The 20208-nt window shown below is 44.1% G+C and overlaps 1 protein-coding gene across 9 annotated transcripts in view; it reads left to right on the top strand.

The window, feature by feature from the left end:
- CPEB3 (cytoplasmic polyadenylation element binding protein 3) overlaps positions 1 to 20208 on the top strand; it is a 255613-nt gene that overhangs the window by 70083 nt on the left and 165322 nt on the right. Inside the window, exon 1 of one of the 9 annotated variants that reach the window (XM_068257809.1) lies at positions 6675 to 6768. The exons of the other annotated variants lie outside the window; for them this stretch is intronic. The gene's annotated coding sequence lies outside the window, so the exon portion shown is untranslated. Of the gene's footprint in view, positions 1 to 6674; positions 6769 to 20208 lie in introns of those variants that run through there. 9 annotated transcript variants of the gene reach the window in all.

A 20208-nucleotide genomic window follows, 5' to 3' on the forward strand; every position in this document is an offset into this window, starting at 1 on the left:
TGGGTTCCTGGATTCTGTGGTTTCATAAGCTTAGGAGTTGGGAGTCAAATGATTTCTGTACCAAATTCACAGCCCTGGTAAGTATTAGACCAAGGAGTCGGAGCCAAGGAGTCGGAGCCATTTTGGGTACCAGGAGTTGGAATTGGTGTTTTCATAAATTGAGGAGTTGGGTGGTTTTTGTACTGACTCCACAGCCCTGAGAGTCTGTTCCAGCAGATTAAAATATGTGCACGGGTAGCAACTTACACAAAGCTTTGGTCTGCCAGTGTTAGGTTAGCAGCTGCTTCTTCTGACATGCAGTTGCCTAGACAGTGCCAATGTGCACCGTGTCATCAGCTCTAAGCCATTGAGTGTGCAGTATTGGAGCCATTAATTCAGTTTTGGTTGCAGGGGCATAACTACAAATTATGGGCAGTGTTCACAGCCTTTCTCTTCCCTACCCCTGGTGACCCTCACAGCCTGTTGAGCCCATCTCGAAAGGGTCATAAAACGTGTGGACGTCATAATCTTCACACCTATAACAAGTGTAGCCACAAACCTCTGATCTGAAGGATGAACCTTTTTATCAGAGGGAGTGAAATAGTATTTGGGCCCCCCCTACAGCTCTGGGACCCCCCCCCTGCGGATGCAAGGGCTGCACCTCTGTCGTTACGCCCCTGGTTGGATAGTGTTCCCATTGACCCTCAACGCCAACCCGACAATCAGGTGAAAAATCCTACTTGATGAATTTAGTTTTAGGTAGACCTTGGTCAGTAGTTGATTGCAGCCATCATTGCTGCTTGTTTGTGCCAACTGAAATATCACCTTTTATGTGTTTTTCTCTCAGAAAGGAGGGCAAATATTTATCTAGTTTATTAGATTTTCTGGTGTTTTTTTTTCTGTGTTGGAGATACGAAAAACATGCAATGTTGATTAACCACTTGAGGACCGCCCCCAGCCGATGGGCGGCGGCAAAGACTGGGCCCAAACGACCGCAATACGCCCATCGGCGGGGGCGGCTGCGGGAGTGGCTATGCGGCGATCGCGTCATTCGTGACGCGATCAGCCGCCGGGGACTGGCTCCGCCCACCGCTCGTAGTAACCCGCCGGCCGTTCGGAAGCGCCGGCGGATTACTAGCACCCGGATCGCCGCATGTACATAGTATAATAGGCTTTGTAATGTATACAAAGCCTATTATACTGGCTGCCTCCTGCCCTGGTGGTCCCAGTGTCCGAGGGACCACCAGGGCAGGCTGCAGCCACCCTAGTCTGCACCAAAGCACACTGATTTCCCCCCCCCCTGCCCCCTGATCGCCCACAGCACCCCTCAGACCCCCCCTGCCCACCCCCCAGACCACTGTTTGCACCCAGTCACCCCCCTAATCACCCATCAATCACTCCCTGTCACTATCTGTCAACGCTATTTTTTTTTTATCCCCCCCCCCTGCCCACTGCCCCCTCCTGATCACCCCCCACCCCTCAGATTCTCCCCAGACCCCCCCCCAGACCCCCCCCCCTCCGGTGTACTGTATGCATCTATCCCCCCTGATCACCCGTCAATCACCCGTCAATCACCCGTCAATCACCCCCAGTCACTGCTACCCATCAATCAGCCCCTAACCTGCCCCTTGCGGGCAATCTGATCACCCACCCACACCAATAGATCGCCCGCAGATCCGACATCAGATCACCTCCCAAGTGCAGTGTTTACATCTCTTCTCTCCTCTAAACACCCACTAATTACCCATCAATCACCCATCAATCACCCCCTATCACCACCTGTCACTGTTACCCATCAGATTAGACCCTAATCTACCCCTTGCGGGCACCCAATCACCCGCCCACACGCTCAGATTGCCCTCAGACCCCCCTTTATCAATTCGCCAGTGCAATATTTACATCTGTTATTCCCTGTAATAACCCACTGATCACCTGTCAATCACCTATCAATCACCCCCTGTCACTGCCACCCATCAATCACCCCCTGTCACTGCCATCCATCAATCAGCCCCTAACCTGCCCCTTGCGGGCAATCTGATCACCCACCCACACCAATAGATCGCCCGCAGATCCGACATCAGATCACCTCCCAAATCCATCGTTTACATCTATTCTCTCCTCTAAACACCCACTAATTACCCATCAATCACCCCCTATCACCACCTGTCACTGTTACCCATCAGATTAGACCCTAATCTGCCCCTTGCGGGCACCCAATCACCCGCCCACACGCTCAGATTACCCTCAGACCCCCCCTTATCAATTCGCCAGTGCAATATTTACATCTGTTATTCCCTGTAATAACCCACTGATCATCTGTCAATCACCTATCAATCACCCCCTGTCACTGCCACCCATCAATCACCCCCTGTCACTGCCACCCATCAATCAGCCCCTAACCTGCCCCTTGCGGGCAATCTGATCACCCACCCACACCAATAGATCGCCCGCAGATCCCACATCAGATCACCTCCCAAGTGCAGTGTTTACATCTCTTCTCTCCTCTAAACACCCACTAATTACCCATCAATCACCCCCTATCACCACCTGTCACGGTTACCCATTAGATTAGACCCTAATCTGCCCCTTGCGGGCACCCAATCACCCGCCCACACCTCAGAACGTCCTCAGACCCCAGCCCTGATCACCTCGCTAGTGCATTGCTTGCATCTATTTCCCCCCTCTAATCACACCTTGAGACACCCATCAATCACCTCCTGTCACCCCCTAGCACACCTACCCATCAGATCAGGCCCTAATTTGCCCCGTGTGGGCTCCTGATCACTCGGCCAAACCCTCAGATCCCCCTCAGACCCCCTTCCGATCACCTCCCCAGTGCATTGATTGCATCTATTTTCCCCTCTAACCGCCCCCTGAGACACCCATCAATCACCTCCTGTCACCCCCCTAGCTCTCCTATCCATCAGATCAGGCCCAAAACATCCTGTCATCTAAGAGGCCACCCTGCTTATGACCGGTTCCACAAAATTTGCCCCCTCATAGACCACCTGTCATCAAAATTTGCAGATGCTTATACCCCTGATCAGTCATTTTGAGAAATTTGGTTTCCAGACTACTCACAGTTTTGGGCCCGTAAAATGCCAGGGCAGTATAGGAACCCCACAAGTGACCCCATTTTAGAAAGAAGACACCCCAAGGTATTCTGTTAGGTGTATGATGAGTTCATAGAAGATTTTATTTTTTGTCAAAAGTTAGCGGAAATTGGATTTTTATTGTTTTTTTCACAAAGTGTCATTTTTCACTAACTTGTGACAAAAAATAAAATCTTCTATGAACTCACCATACCCCTAACGGAATACCTTGGGGTGTCTTCTTTCTAAAATGGGGTCACTTGTGGGGTTCCTATACTGCCCTGGCATTTTAGGGGCCCTAAACCGTGAGGAGTAGTCTAGAAAACAAATGCCTCAAAATGACCTGTGAATAGGACGTTGGGCCCCTTAGCGCACCTAGGCTGCAAAAAAGTGTCACACATGTGGTATCGCCATACTCAGGAGAAGTAGTATAATGTGTTTTGTGGTGTATTTTTACACATACCCATGCTGGGTGGGAGAAATCTCTCTGTAAATGGACAATTGTGTGTAAAAAAAATCAAAAATGTGTCATTTACAGAGATATTTCTCCCACCCAGCATGGTTATATGTAAAAATACACCACAAAACACATTATACTACTTCTTCTGAGTACGGCGATACCACATGTGTGACACTTTTTTGCAGCCTAACTGTGCTAAGGGGCCCAACGTCCAATGAGTACCTTTAGGATTTCACAGGTCATTTTGAGACATTTGGGTTCAAGACTACTCCTCACGGTTTAGGGCCCCTAAAATGCCAGGGCAGTATAGGAACCCCACAAGTGACCCCATTTTAGAAAGAAGACACCCCAAGGTATTCTGTTAGGTGTATGATGAGTTCATAGAAGATTTTATTTTTTGTCACAAGTTAGCGGAAATTGATATGTATTGGTTTTTTTTTTTCACAAAGTGTCATTTTCCGCTAACTTGTGACAAAAAAAAAATCTTCTATGAACTCACCATACTCCTAACAGAATACCTTGGGGTGTCTTCTTTCTAAAATGGGGTCACTTGTGGGGTTCCTATACTGCCCTGGCATTTTAGGGGCCCTAAACCGTGAGCAGTAGTCTAGAATCCAAATGCCTCAAAATGACCTGTGAATAGGACGTTAGGCCCCTTAGCGCACCTAGGTTGCAAAAAAGTGTCACACATGTGGTATCGCCGTACTCAGAAGAAGTAGTATATTGTGTTTTGGGGTGTATTTTTACACATACCCATGCTGGGTGGGAGAAATATCTCTGTAAAAGGACAATTGTGTGTAAAAAAAATCAAACAATTGTCATTTACAGAGATATTTCTCCCACCCAGCATGGGTATGTGTAAAAATACACCCCAAAACACATTATACTACTTCTCCTGAGTACGGCGGTACCACATGTGTGGCACTTTTTTGCACCCTAAGTGCGCTAAGAGGCCCAAAGTCCAATGAGTACCTTTAGGATTTCACAGGTCATTTTGCGACATTTGGTTTCAAGACTACTCCTCACGGTTTAGGCCCCTAAAATGCCAGGGCAGTATAGGAACCCCACAAATGACCCCATTTTAGAAAGAAGACACCCCAAGGTATTCCGTTAGGAGTATGGTGAGTTCATAGAAGATTTTATTTTTTGTCACAAGTTAGCGGAAAATGACACTTTGTGAAAAAAAACAATTAAAATCAATTTCCGCTAACTTGTGACAAAAAAAAATCTTCTATGAACTCACCATCCTCCTAACGGAATACCTTGGGGTGTCTTCTTTCTAAAATGGGGTAATTTGTGGGGTTCCTATACTGTCCTGGCATTTTAGGGGCCCTAAAGCGTGAGGAGTAGTCTTGAAACGAAATTTCTCAAAATGACCTGTGAAATCCTAAAGGTACTCATTGAACTTTGGGCCCCTTAGCGCAGTTAGGTTGCAAAAAAGTGCCACACATGTGGTATCGCCGTACTCAGGAGAAGTAGTATAATGTGTTTTGGGGTGTATTTTTCCACATACCCATGCTGAGTGGGAGAAATATCTCTATAAATAGACAATTGTGTGTAAAAAAAATAAAACAATTGTCATTTACGGAGATATTTCTCCCACCCAGCATGGGTATGTGTAAAAATACACCCCAAAACACATTATACTACTTCTCCTGAGTACAGCAATACCACATGTGTGGCACTTTTTTGCACCCTAACTGCGCTAAGGGGCCAAAAGTCCAATGAGCATCTTTAGGCTTTACAGGGGTGCTTACAATTAGGCACCCTCCAAAATGCCAGGACAGTGAACACACCCCACAAATGACCCCATTTTGGAAAGTAGACACTTTAAGGTATTCAGAGAGGAGCATAGTGAGTCCGTGGCAGATTTCATTTTTTTTTTGTCGCAAGTTAGCAGAAATGGAAACTTTTTTTTTTTTTTTCTTTTTTTTGTCAGAAAGTGTCATTTTCCGCTAACTTGTGACAAAAAATAAAATCTTCTATGAACTCACCATGCCTCTCACTGAATACTTTGGGATGTCTTCTTTCCAAAATGGGGTCATTTGGGCGGTATTTGTACTATCCTGGAATTTTAGCCCCTCATGAAACCTGACAGGTGCGCAGAAAAGTCAGAGATGCTTGAAAATGGGAAAATTCACTTTTGGCACCATAGTTTGTAAACGCTATAACTTTTACCCAATCCAATAAATATACACTGAATGGTTTTTTTTTAATCAAAGACATGTAGCAGAATAACTTTCGCGCTCAAATGTATAGGAAATTTTACTTTATTTGAAAAATGTCAGCACAGCAAGTTAAAAAAGTCATTTTTTTTGCCAAAATTCATGTCTTTTTTGATGAATATAATAAAAACTAAAACTCGCAGCAGCAATCAAATAGCAGCAAAAGAAAGCTGTATTAGTGACAAGAAAAGGAGGTAAAATTCATTTAGGTGGTAGGTTGTATGACCGAGCAATAAACCGTGAAAGCTGCAGTGGTCTGAATGGAAAAAAAGTGCCTGGTCCTTAAGGGGTAGAAAGACTGTGGTCCTGAAGTGGTTAAACCTCAGGACATACCAGAGAACCTATCCCTGCTCTTTGTTTATGCATCAAGCTGGCTCACTGCTGTTGCATTTGCTGGTAAATTACCGTAATCCTCCTCCTCAGGTCAAGCAGTTCTCATATTTTCCATTCTTTCTTTTAACTATCAACAATGCTGTGTTTTTTCTTGCACTTTGTTTCGCCTTGGTGTATTGGTTATGTAAGTAGATGATTCTCTTTCAATCTTGGTAAATTTAGGAAGATGTTAAAGGCGCACTGTATTCCTCTGCACATTCCCTTTGCGGAATGCTCTCAGGGAGAGGAACATTGGGGCAAGTGCACACGGACGTTTGATGTCAGTTCAACATCAGTTTGACTTTGATTCAACTACAAATCACCTACCGATATAATACAATTTAGGATAATCTAAAGAGGTACCTTAACCAAAGATTGAACTTCATTCCAACCTGTAGCTGATACCCTCTTTCTCATGAGAAAGCTTTCCCTTTTCTCAAATAGATCATCAGGGACGTCGGTATGGCTGATATTGTGGTGAAACCCCGCCCACAGCGTGATGGCTCTGACAGTTTCCTGTCTGTGAATCTCATTGCATTGAGGGAAATAACGGATCTTTTCAACTGCCAAGCAAGTATCTACCTGTGTGCATTGATCTCTCAGGGCCACATTTATCAAGAGTGTCTGAAACAAAACCTTGGTAGGTTTTTAGAAATCCGTGCAGAACTGTCTCAGGCATCTTAAGAAATCGTTATAGTGCAGATTCCTTCTAAAACTGTTGTATAATAGGAAGAGCTAGGAGGAGTCTCCCAGACAGTGCAGTGTGTGAGGGGAAATGCTGTTGCTGAGGTAACCAACAGACCTGCTGTATTGATAGCAGCAGGCTCTGAGGAGGAATTCAGCAGGGGGAGGAGCACATCACAAATCATGTCTAGCCTGCACTCTGCAATCATGTCTAGCCTGCAGTTCTACATCTGTAGAACTGCTATCAAGCACTTCTTAATCTGCGCCAGTTTAGGGATGGATTTTCACTTTTCTTAACTGTAGTGCAGCTCTAGAAATCCACGCTAAATTGCCACTATTACCTAGGATTTAAAGGGGCACTACAGCGAAAAATAGTAAAATTTTTAAAATATGTGCAAACATATACAAATAGGAAGTACATTTTTTTTCCAGAGTAAAATGAGCCATAAATTACTTTTCTCCTATGTTGCTGTCACTTACAGTAGGTAGTAGAAATCTGACAGAAGTGACAGGTTTTGGACTAGTCCAGCTCTTTATAGGGGATTCTCAGGGATATATTTATTTTCAGAAGTAATTGATGGCTTCTTTTACTCTGGAAAAAATGTACTTTTTATTTGTATATGTTTGCACATATTTTAAATTTTACAGTTTTTCGCTGTAGTGCCCCTTTAAGAAGGTTCTTATTATCATGCAGAACTGTTCTCCCTGCTGGTTAGAACAGATTAAGAAGAAAAAAGTGTCGGTAATGTGTTGATAAATCTCCCCCTCAGTAAGCAAACGTTCCAAAGCGATCACTTGCCAAGACTAAAGATGGTGTCACCAGTGATACATTTCAGAATGTAAATCAGAGGAAAGCTTTTACAATGGACAAACACTGACTAAATAGTTTATACATTAATATGATCTAAAAAAAATATTCATTGTTATTTATCACTACACTTCCATCTTTAACATCTTGACGACCAGCTAACGCCGATTGGCGTAAACTGGTTGTCTGCGGGTTACCATGGAAACGGCCGCTCGATCCATGTCAGTTCACGGAGGGTGTCTCCGTGAACAGCCGGAGAGCCGCCGATAGCGGCTCGCCGGCAAAATGTAAACAGGCGGGGAAGAAATCCCCGCTGTTTACATGATACGGCGCTGCTGCGCAGCAGCGCCGTAAGGCAGATTGGCGATCCCCGGCCTCTGATTGGCCGGGGATCGCCGGCATATGATAGGCTGAAGCCTATCCCACAATGCGCAGGACGGATATCCGTCCTGCGCAGCCCAGGAAGGGAGAGGGAGGTAAGGGGAGGGAGGGAGCGCACAAAATGCTGCGGAGGGGGGCTTTGAGGAGCCCCCCCCCCGCTACCCACTAATGGCCGGCGGCGATCAGACCCCCCCAGCAGGACATCCCCCTAGTGGGGAATAAAGGGGGGTAGTCTGATCGTCCTGCTGCACTCCTGATCGGTGCTGCGGGCTGCAGAGCCCACGCAGCACCGATCAGTGAAAATTCCCCTGGTCGGCAAGTGGTTAAATAAATGCCAATTTTATAGAGCCAAAACTCTTAACACAATAGTAGTGACAGTGATGTGTGTAAATGTGCAAAGGCCACTTAGTTCCACAAATAGGAATTAGGTATCTCAATGACACCAATTTGTTTCAGATCCACAAAGATCCATTTTCAAGCTCATGTGATTGTAAGTAGTCACTGTAGTGGCAGGAAAGAAAGGGAGAAGATCTGATGGACAAATGTTAAGCACCTCATGAACTGTCTCCACTCATCAGTCACCGAGCCGGTGACGTCTTACTTTTCAGTAACAGCAGCCCTTGAAATGAGCTCTGCCATATGATATGTGGCAGGCTGCCCAGTTTCCAGTTGACAAGCGTTGTGGTCTTCCTCAAAGACACATGCAAACTTTTTAGGAAACATTTCACAACCTGAACATATGAGCAGTAAACAAGTGTACTTCCCAAATGGGTTTTGCCAGGTAAGGAGCTCAGCTAATTCTCCTGGCCACTTGGCTGCAGTAAGTGTGCCACCTTGCCACCACATCTATCAGCTGAAAGCAGCAGGTCCTGCCTTGCTAGTACCTCACCACCTTTCTCCTCAGTCTCAGACCATAGTTATCGCACCCTCAGTTGACAGTACCAGCTACCCACACATGACAGAAGGTACTGTGTGCAGCAAGTTTAGTGTTGTCAGGGGTGGCCCTGATTGCATTTAACTGACAGCAGAAGCTGGGCTACCTTGACTTTACTGAGTTGAATCTACTGTGGCCGTTCAATGGACACAAGGCTATGTGCCAGCCAGAAGGGTGATCACAGAGAGGGACACAACCAGTGGGTATGTATACGGCTCTCTGACTTTGCTACTTCAGTCTGTGGACAGGAGGCCAGCATGAGTACAAGCTAGGCAAATCTGTATGCAGGATTCTTATCTCTCTGTGTCACTTGTAAAGCAGACGTTTGCCTCCTTAATTCTGGGGGTGTGTTTAGCTATTAGGGACAACAAACGGTAATTTGCATATTCCGTAATGATGCCTTGTGGGACACCTCAGATGTTCACTCCAACCTGAATAATTGCAAATACCTTCTGTTTTAAGAAAAAGAAAATTTCTGCTTTACATTTTAGTAAGAGGGCTTTTTGCTCTTTTTTTTCAGTCCCTTACACACTCCTAGGAATCCTGGTTCACCATGATCTTGCTGGGCAATCTGTAACTAGGGTTGCCACAGTATGACAGTATACCGCAGTTTGTTAGTGCATGGTAATCCTATCATGCACAATCGCGTTATTCCAGTTTCCGCGGGGGAGGCGGGGGTCATGCAGCAGCAGGGATGCGATGCAATTGCGAGCACACGAACAGCGGCGGGGTAAACTGATACTCACTTCGCCAGGGGTCCTGTGCGTATACTACATGCTTCTTACTACTTCCTCTTCTTGCGTTCCATCTCCTTGTAACAGCGCCTCCTAGTATTTGTGATTATTCAGATTGGCGTGAGCATATGAGGTCTCCCAAAATGCATTGCTGCTGATGCCCCTTACACACTCCTAAGAGTTTTGGTTCACCATGAACTTGTGAGTACTCTGTAACTCCTTGTGTTGCAGATAGAGAAAATCGCACAACACGCACAAATCACCTTGGCATTTGCGTTTTGTAGCATAACACAACCCTTTCACTGTTGACCGTATTTACGTTTTGCCATCTGACTACAAATCCACTCCACCCCGCTGAAAGAACCCCTGCCGAAAAATACTGGCAAACTTCAGTATTAAAAGGAAATTCTACTTCCGTCATGGGTTTGCCATCATTAAAGATGGCTGCTTACTTGGCAATGGCCAGACTCCTGCCCTGCTAAGAAACCAGAAGGGTCGGGCTTCAATCCAGCAAACAAGCCCCTAATAAAATGCTGCTGCAACCGCATAATTACTGTTGATTTGTAATGCCTGGGCACTAGATACTAGCACATACATACATATATATCGAGAAGTCGGGGATAGCCAAAGGTCATACACGTATCAGAAACAGAGGTACCAGGAGTCAGACAAAAACAAAGTTGTTTACAGGCCGAGGTCTAAACCGAGTATAAGATGTCTGCAGTACAGGAAGGATGAGGCAGAGTCAGAGTCGTAAACAGGCCGAGGTCAAAACCGAGTATCAGATGTCTGTAGTACAAGAAGGATGAGACTAAAAGTGAGGGGCACAATGGGTCATACACAGGAAAACAGTCAGGAGAATATACAATATACAAGACTGATCTAACTAGAGTACATATATATCGGCAGTGTCTGCATATATATATAGCTCTGAAAACTAGCTGACTTAGGTACAATAGCAAGGCAAGGTCCAGCTCTCAGCGAACTGATAGCTATAACGGACAGCGAGTAACTGAATGCCCTGGGCTTATATAGAAGGAATAGATCACAGACCAAGCCTCCAGGAAAATCGGACCACTCAGCAATATCCCTGCAGCAAGTGTCAGCTGACCACAGGAATCAGCTGACACCTCAGACACACCTCCTTAACCTATAAAGGCAGCTCTGATCTACGCGCGTCCTCCTAGGGAGACTGCCAGAAACAACATGCTGACTCACATCTACAGGGGAGCCGGGATGCATCTGAACAAAGAGGAAGAGGAAGCTTCTTGCAGCTGCTCAACATTGTCAGAGCAGCCTCCAGAGACAACACCAGATAAGTTTGTTACATGATGAATGTGTTTGGTGGCAGAAAACAAAGATATTTATTTTCTCATGGTCCAACTCCTCTATGTACAGTATGTCATATCCCTTTCAGAGCCTCACTGTGTTACCCGTCCACCACAGAAACCTTTCCTGAGAGAAATGGGTAGGCCGCTGCTGCAGACCTCCTTTGTGTGATGGTTGTTGCTTGGTTATCTATGGCTTCCATTTATGCAGCCGTTGAAGTAGATGTCAAACCAGAGCGAACAGGTTGTTTGCAGGAAAATAACCTTCTTTTTTTATCCAGTAATAACAGCATTTTTCATGATGCTCCATTTATGGAAGTGGCCATTAGTGGAAAATGTAATAGCTCAATTCAGGTCAATCGTCACTTTATACTGGCTCAGGGAGATTCAGTGTAACCAAATGGGAAAAAAGGAGCAGGAGCTTTTAAGAAAAAAATAAATAAATAAAACAGCGACACCATAAGCACTTATTATAATAGCCACGATTTGTGGTAAAGGACGGAAATTTTGGCACACAACGGCACCCGAAATTTTCCTTCTTTGCCACATTGCGCCTGCTATGCAATGCCGAAGGTAGCATTTCCGCAAGCCACCGGCGCCTGCAATGCTATCTTGCGCTGGAATTTACTTTGACTGCCGCTAATCAGTCGACTCCGGGCGCCGTGATTTACCTTCCTTGCGGCATAGCGCGGCTTTGCGGCGGAGGGGGGTTAGGGTTTGGGAGGGGGGTGGGTTTAGGCACCATGGATTATTCTTAGGGTTGGGCACCATTGGGGGTGGGGGTGTCTTAGGGTTAGGCACCGCTAAAGAGGGTCTTAGGGTTAGGCACCGAGGGGGTGGATCTTAAAGAGACTCTAACAAAATTTTCAGCCTTAGTTCTTCTATCCTATAAGTTCCTTTGCCTGTTCTAATGTGCTCTGGCTTACTGCAGCTTTTCCTAATTGCACAGTGGCTGTGTTATCTCTGTTAAATGATCTAATCTGTTTCCTTCTGTCGGGCTAAGGCTGGAATGTGTGGAATGTGCAGGGCTGCTTGTGATTGGATAGAAGCGATACACACCCTCTGCAGGCCCCCTGCAGGCTCTGTATGACTCACACACTCTGCTTATGTGAGCCTATCACAAGCTGGTTAGTTTGTAAACACTGCCTAAAACTGTTAATTACAAGCCAGGATTGCAGCAGAGAGTGGCAGAACCAGCACAGAGGGGCACAGGAGAACATAATGAATAGAATGGTATGCTTTTTGCTGTAAAAAATTTAGAGTACAGATTCTCTTAGGCTAGGCACTACGGGTGGGGTCTTAGGGCTAGGCACCACCACGGTGCGGTTGGGGCTAGGCGTCAGTAGTGAAGGGTCCTGTGTGAGAGTAGGCTTAAAGGATACCCAAAGTGACGTGACATGAGATAGACATGGGTATGTACAGTGCCAAGCACACTAATAACTGTGCTGTGTTCCTTTTTTTCTTTCTCAGCCTGAAAGAGTTAAATATCAGGTATGTAAGTGGCTGGCTCAGTCCTGACTCAGACAGGAAGTGACTACAGTGTGACCCTCAATGAAATTCCAACTATAAAACACTTTCCTAGCAGCAAATGGCTTCTGAGAGCAGGATAGAGATAAAAAGGTTCAATAGTTCATAGATTTTAGCTCTGGCATACTTCAATGAATGTGTAATTGTGCAAAAACTATAAACAGTTAAAACTTTAAAAAGTAGATTTAGTAAAATAAAACTGTGGAATATCTTAAAAGTCATTTTTAGGAGAAGGAAGATAGATACAATTGTTTATATCATTAGTTTATTTTCGCTTCAGGTGTCCTTTAAGTTTAGCCATAGTAAAATAGCCATAAAAATTTCCAATATTTTACGGTCAGAATCCAGCGATACAATATCAATAATTGCTGCGCTATTCTACTAGCGGCAATCCCCTGTGCTCTATTTTCCAGGTTCCTTTTTATGTATACTGAGTGTAAGGTTCTGCCACAGCTCCTTATGACGCTTGCTGTATCCCTTCGCTACTTTATATGACTTTCGTGGAACACAGGGTTGTTTTTTATGCAGAATGAATGCGTATTTGCAGTTCCTCAGCTTGGCAAATATTGTAGGTAAATATTTTCTCAAGCATACTTGAAATCTGGTGTATTTGTTATCTTTAAGCAGTAAGAATTATCTCTTTAATGTGCCTTTTGCCCTCAAAGGGTCATTGAGCCTTGTGTGCTTCAAGTAGAAGCTTTACTAATGTAAAGGTGGCCACAGACGGGAGTACATTTTTACAGATATGCCAGTGATATACATATGATTGACCTGTGCATATCTGACCAATAAACATCTGATTTATTTGAATAGTTTGTAAGACACTAGGGGGGGGGGGGGGGGGGGGACACAGTGCTGGTGTTTCCATTGCGTTTGTCCCGATATCTCGCGCTGTTACCTCTGCACACCCGATTGAGCATGTCACCTCGAGGTTTTCTAGCATGTCTGACCAATACATGCAACCAGTTTTGGCCTAAAATTGGTCGCATCAGCGATCAGGCGTGCTCTTGGCGGCACCGATTTTCGTTTGATTATAATTATCGAATTGGATGGTCAATCAGCCGGTAAAGAAAACCAGAGACGAGTATATGCCCAAGTTTTATACATACCTGGGGCTTCCTCCAGCCCCATCCGCATGATTCTCTACCACGCCGCCGTCCTCAGCCTTCTGCCTCTTCGGTAACGAGTCCCGTCAATTCGGCCAGTCGATGCATGCGCACTGCGCAGTGTGCTTCTTCCGTCTATCTGCCGTGGCTGGGAGTGTTCTGCATCTGTGCAGTAGCTGCCGCCAGAGAGAGACAGAGGAGCGCATGGCGCATGCGTCGACTGGCTGAAATGACAGGAAGCATTACCGAAGAGGCAGAAGGCTGAAGACGGCGGCATGGGAGCGAATCGTGTGAATGGGGCTGGAGGAAGCCACAGGTATGTATAAAACTCGAGCATATACTCATCACTGGTACACTTTAAAGAGAATCTGTATTGTTAAATTCACACAAAAGTAAACATACCAGTGCGTTAGGGGACATCTCCTATTACCCTCTGTCACAATTTCACCGCTCCCCGCCGCATTAAAAGTGGTTAAAAACAGTTTTAAAAAGTTTGTTTATAAACAAACAAAATGGCCACAAAAACAGGAAGTAGGTTGATGTACAGTATGTCCACACATAGAAAATACATCCATACACAAGCAGGCTGTATACACCCTTCCTTTTGAATCTCAAGAGATCATTTGTGTGTTTCTTTCCCCCTTCATCTCTCAAGCACTGAAGTTTCAGGCTGCTCTTTTCTTCCTGCAAACAGCTTTGCCCTTGTCTGTAATTCCTCACTATGTGAAAGCCCAGCCAGCTCAGAGGACGATTTATCCAGCTTGTAAAAGATAAGAGAGAAGCTGCTCTAATCTAAATAACACACAGGCAGTGTGCATAGAGTGGCCTGGAAGGGGGAGTTCATAGCAGAACTACAACACTGAAGAACTTGGCAGCCTTCCAGACACAGGCTGACAAGTCTGACAAGAGAGATAAGTTGATTTATTACAGAGACTGTGATAGTGCAAAGTGCTGCAGTAAGCCAGAACACATTAGAATAGCTTTTGGAACTTGTAGGATGATAAAAAACAGGATGCAATTTTTGTTACGGAGTCTCTTTAAGTCAAGTAACGTATAGGCAGCTTACTTCTTTCTCTTAACCACTTTACCACCACAGTAGCGTATATCTACGCTCATTTTAACATCCTTTCCCCACCAGGAGCGTAGATACACGCACCCCCGCCGCTGTCTGCGCTCCCGCGCTCGTGCACACTGTCGCCCGGTGATCAATGAACGGGAAAAAACGTTCCCGTTCATTGATCTAAGCCCCCCAGCAATGATCGACTGCTTCTATGAGAAGCAGCGCGATCATTGTGAAAAAAAAAAAGTTTCCCAGCCACATTGCGCTTCCTGTAAGCGTACTTCCTACGCTTACAGGACGCATGTACAAAAAATTACTGTGGCCATCTTGTGGCCAAATAGTAAAACTACACCAAAAACATTTTTCATATATAAATATATAGTTTTACATTATAAATTAACTCATTAGCTCCCACACTCCGTAATTTTTTTTTTGTAATAAAAAAAAAAAAATTACAATAAAAAAAATGACAATAAAAAAAAAAATACATAAATAGTTACCTTAAAGACTGAACTCTTTAAATATTTGTCAAGAGGGTATAACACTGTTACTTTATAAACTATAGGCTTGTAATTAGTGATGGACGCAAAATTGAAAAAAATGCACCTTTATTTCCAAATAAAATATTGGCGCCGAACATTGTAATAACCGGGACAAATGGGCAAATGCATTTCATGGATTTTTATTACAGTAGCATGCACTATATAAAAACTATAATGGCCGAAAACTGAAAAATAATTTTTTTCTCACATTTTTTTCCTATTTTCCCATTAAAACACATTTAGAATAAAATAATTCTTGGCATAATGCCCCACCTAAAGAAAGCCTAATTGGTGGCGAAAAAAAAAACAAGATCTAGTTCATTTCATTGCGATAAGTAATGATAAAGTTATAGACGAATCAATGGAAGGAGCGCTGAAAGGTGAAAATTGCTCAGGTGCTCAAGGGGTAAAACCCCTCAGTTGTGAAAGTGGTTAAACAAACGTTTAGTAGTACACGGCCCAAAAGGAAGAGACTGTCATCTTCTGTTCATTCTATTAGGAGCTTCTCACAAGCGTTATGGTTTGAGATCCTTTCAAAGTGGACATAAAAAATCCAGCAAAAATGAAACCGGCTGCATTGGCCACAGACTTTGTCCTGGCAGGTCCCCATCCTTATCTAGTTCACATAATTGTTGAAATGCTCTAATTGCATTCTGAGAAGCCTTCTTTATATTATTGTTCGGTTTCTTTTTATAACGCTGACATTTTCCATTGCGTCTTACATTTTGTGTACAGTCATGTCACTAAAGGTGGCATTACATCTAGCAATTTGGCTGTATGATCAACTATTCGATTCAATTCAATATTGAATTGAGAGGGAATCGAGTGTGTTTCAGTATTCCGATTATTGAAAAGTGGCCAATATGTCGAATCAACCATCCTAGTCAATCAAGCAGGATGGATATCGATCGCACAGAAATCAGCTACTGTTCACATATCGATGCATTGATACGGAATCGAATTTCAAACATCCACACTGAAGTTGATTGCCCAATACAGTTGATCTCTTAGTCGATTGAATCGTAATCGCTGGATGTATGGCTACCTTAACTGTCCGTCAGAGGATATAAAATGCCTACTAAAGTCAGTCATTGTCTTATGTTCCTATTGTAGTCTATGGTCAGTTTTTGTGGGGGGACATTTTTGGCAAGTCACCTGCGATTGTGTTTTGTGATTCTTGTTTGAAGAATCGTTTCACTATTGCAGCCCAAATGTTGCATTATACAAATTGCAAACACTACAGTGAGTATGGTACTATAGGAATCATTGTTACAGTACTGTGCTAATCTCAAAGCACTGAAACGCAGCTGAGAATCGCTCAAGTGTGAACCAGCGCCAATTGTATGTTTTTGAGATGCCGAAGAAAACCAGAGTGCCCAGAGGAAACCCATGCGCTACAGAGAGAATATACAAACTCCATGCAGACAGTGTCTTCCTGGCAAATACTTGCCAGGGAACCAATTGCTGCAAGCCAAGAATATTATCCACCCTGTCACCCAAACTAAAAGAAAGACTTCTTTCTGTATGATATTCACATGTATCTGGTCAGAATTAGTTTTGAATAAAGACTGTATCCTTTAGGCCTCTTTCACATCAGGATGTTGCGTTTCAGGAGACGTTAAGGTCGCATAACGTGCCCCTAACACAACGCCTGGTGGTGATAGAGGAGGACGTCAGAATGAGCCGCGTTATGCAGCTCAAAAGACTGCGGAGACCACGTGATCGGAACACTCCACATCACGTGGTCCAGCCAGCCAATCAGTGCACAAAGCGGCCGCTCCAGGAAGAAATCCATTACGTCAACAGTGCAGTGAATATTAAGTAGCCATGTGGCTAATCACTGAGCATGTGCACACAGTCTAACGCGGCTAAAACCGTGTACAACGCACAGCACGCTACACTTTCACAGAACGTGCAGCGTTATGCTGTAACGCAACGTGGGCACTGTGAACAGCCCATTGATTTTTCATTGCTGTGTGGTGGGAGTGCGTTACAGGCTGCTCTAACGTGCGCCTGTAACATCCCACTGTGAAAGCAGCCTTAAAGCTTTAATCCATTTTTCTTTAAGGATAAACATAATGTACTATGTATCATAAATGTATTAATTCAGCTGCAAATTGCTTCTTGATCAATACTGCAGTTTTAAGGCATCACTGATTTGGCCTCCCACGAAGATATCTGAGGTAGCCTCTATTTACTTTATACTCTCCCTTCTCAGCAGTCTGCTCTGTACATTGCATACCAGAACTATTATATCTGCATTCCTGTGTAAAGGACTCGCACCATGCTTATACTACAGTTATTTTCGTTAAAATGCACACAGCAATGCATTTTAAATTATACGGAGTGGTATAATGTGTATAATGTGTACTGCCACGTTCATAGTCAGGCCTGGAACCCACTACAAATTGCTAGTGTTTTTAATTAGCGATTTTGGTAGCAATTTAAAATGTGTAAGCTTTTTGCCAGCGATAGTGATAGCGATTTGCGATTAGCAAGTTTAATTCTGATTGGTCCTTTCAATTTTTTTTTTTTTTTTTTTTACAGTGTGCAGTAATTTAACCATTTTAGCCATCTGGACATGATTGTCACATCCAGGCAGCTACTGTAGCGCTGCTGCGCGCTCCCACGCACACCCGCACGCTCCCGTGCGGCCCACCGTTAGCCCGGAGACCAATGAATGGGTACATAGAAATCCAATCATGTGGGAATACATGTTCGGTCTAATATTAGTAGGGCAGAGAGAATGCCCATCAAGGAACTGATGAATAATCCTGCTATTACAATAAAGCCTGCTGACAAAGGCGGGGCAATCGTTGTAATGGAATATCGAAAAGAAGTCTTACAACAGTTAGCTGATACAACAACTTATGGACTGATATCAAGTGATCCCACTAGCAGGGCCATATTTCTGGAAAGGCCAGAAAGGCCACGGCCTAGGGCGATAAAATTAGATAAGGTAAGAAGGGCGGCATGATTTGGAGAGAGAGGAGGTCATATGTCAAAGTAAATCATCTCTTCTGGTCCCGCAGCGCAGCCATCCAGCGCCATGCTCTGCACTAATGGCTGAATCCCAGAGTTCCCCAATCCCTGCATCTCTCTCTCACTTCCTGATGTGTTAAAACAATCAGGATTAATCATAACTGTCACCTGATAATCCATTCCTTTGTATGATAGACTTACAGATCGATGTGAGAAATACCAGAGATTTACATTACAAAGCAGATAGAACTAAGTTCTGCTGAGTTTTAATGCAGGCATTCCCAAACCTCTGTGAGCTCTGCAGTTTCTTTGCCTCTTTTACAGCTTTGACTCTGACCCCAGCAGTTGTTAATTTATCTAATCCTAATTTATGACTGTTTCTTTTTTTTCCCTAGTAGCAGTGGTCTCTTCTGTTCCTTAGTTAACTCTTTCCTGACTCATTTTCTGTCCTCCAGCTCCTACCATCTATGAGACTGCAGGATAAAAAATGCTGTTTTCTTCCCTTTCATTGCTAAGCTGTCATTTTAAATGAGACCTGAGCAGTGGTGCTCATCCAATATTTGGATATCCGAACTACCCAGATAATCTGAACTTTTTACACTATCCGAACTTGGAATAGCAATTTGGATATTTTTTAAAATCTGAATAGCACTATCCGAGCAAACTCGGATTTCCCATCTGAGAGAGAGAGGGGGATTTTAAGTCTCCACATCATTAAAAAAACATTATGCTACATGCCTCATTTACCCTAAAAAACGTTTTAAAGGCAATTTAAATAAACCTTCTTCAGACTTTGTTCCCGTATACTGCCAATATGTTAGAGCACACCACCATATGTACATTCAGCATTCAAAAGAAATGCATAGATTTTTCAGCAAATAGAAATACCGTAAATGTCATTCAGATGCTTTAAAGTGGAGCTGAACGCTTGCACAGGACAGAAGGAAAACAGAGAACTGTACCCTGTATGTATTTCGAGAGCCTGTCTAATTCCCCCTCCTCTGTGTCACAAGTTGGAACTTGATCTCTACACTGTGAGTGTCACCTGACTGCCACAACAGCTAAGCTCACTTAAAAGCACAGGATGTTAAAAATATGTTTGCTTCCATAAAAGCAGGAAGTAGACACACTGCAGATTTATTGCAGGATTTGTATCAGCTGTAACAAAAATGTTTTTATTGAAAGGTTATGTTGTTGCGGATCTTTTAGAGCAGAGAGGAAGTTCTGAGTTCAGGTCCACTATAATTACAACAGAACATCCAAAGTGGGTCTTGATAGGATGTTTGCTACTTACCTGTTCTCTGTTTTGGATGGGCTTCTCTCCATTGCACTGCCCTGCCACCTGTTAGTGGCTCCGACAGCAGCCAGTCGCACAGAGGACAAAGAAGCAGCGCATGCTCTGTCCACTCGCGCTCCCTGTAACTTCTCGCTCCTGCCCATGGCCGGAACAGTGTTATGCATTCTTGACAAGTACCGGTCATACATCAGCGTCATTTCTCAAGTATGCATGTTCAGAACACTATCGGCTGCTGTGCACATTCGGGCAGGAGCGCAAATTACAGGAATTTTTTGTTGAATGGGGGGCAGAGCAGCACAACTGAGATGAGGCCATTCAAACCAATGATCGCTAGTCAGAGTGTTGGACAATTTTTTTTTGGGGGGGGGAGAGGGGCGCTTGGTGAAAGCAGGCCTAGGGCACTGGAAAGTACAAATCCGGCCCTGCCCACTAGTGATATACAGAGGAAGATTGGTGACGTTGTGACTGAGGCCAAGACTAAAGAAATAATTGATGAGAAACTGGCAGAATATCTTAAGCTACGTACACACATGCGACAATGATCGTTCGTTGTCAACGACGAACGAACTTTTAATTGATGAAAGAACGACCTAAGTAAAGTTAGTTTTAAAAGGTGTGTAACGATCAGATCATTAGAACGAACGTTACATCACGTAAAGCAACAATTGAGCCTGCGCATAAAAATGAAAAGTTCCAT

This window comes from Hyperolius riggenbachi, chromosome 10 (assembly GCF_040937935.1).
Source record: "Hyperolius riggenbachi isolate aHypRig1 chromosome 10, aHypRig1.pri, whole genome shotgun sequence".
In the NCBI taxonomy this organism is placed as follows: Eukaryota; Metazoa; Chordata; class Amphibia; order Anura; family Hyperoliidae; genus Hyperolius; species Hyperolius riggenbachi.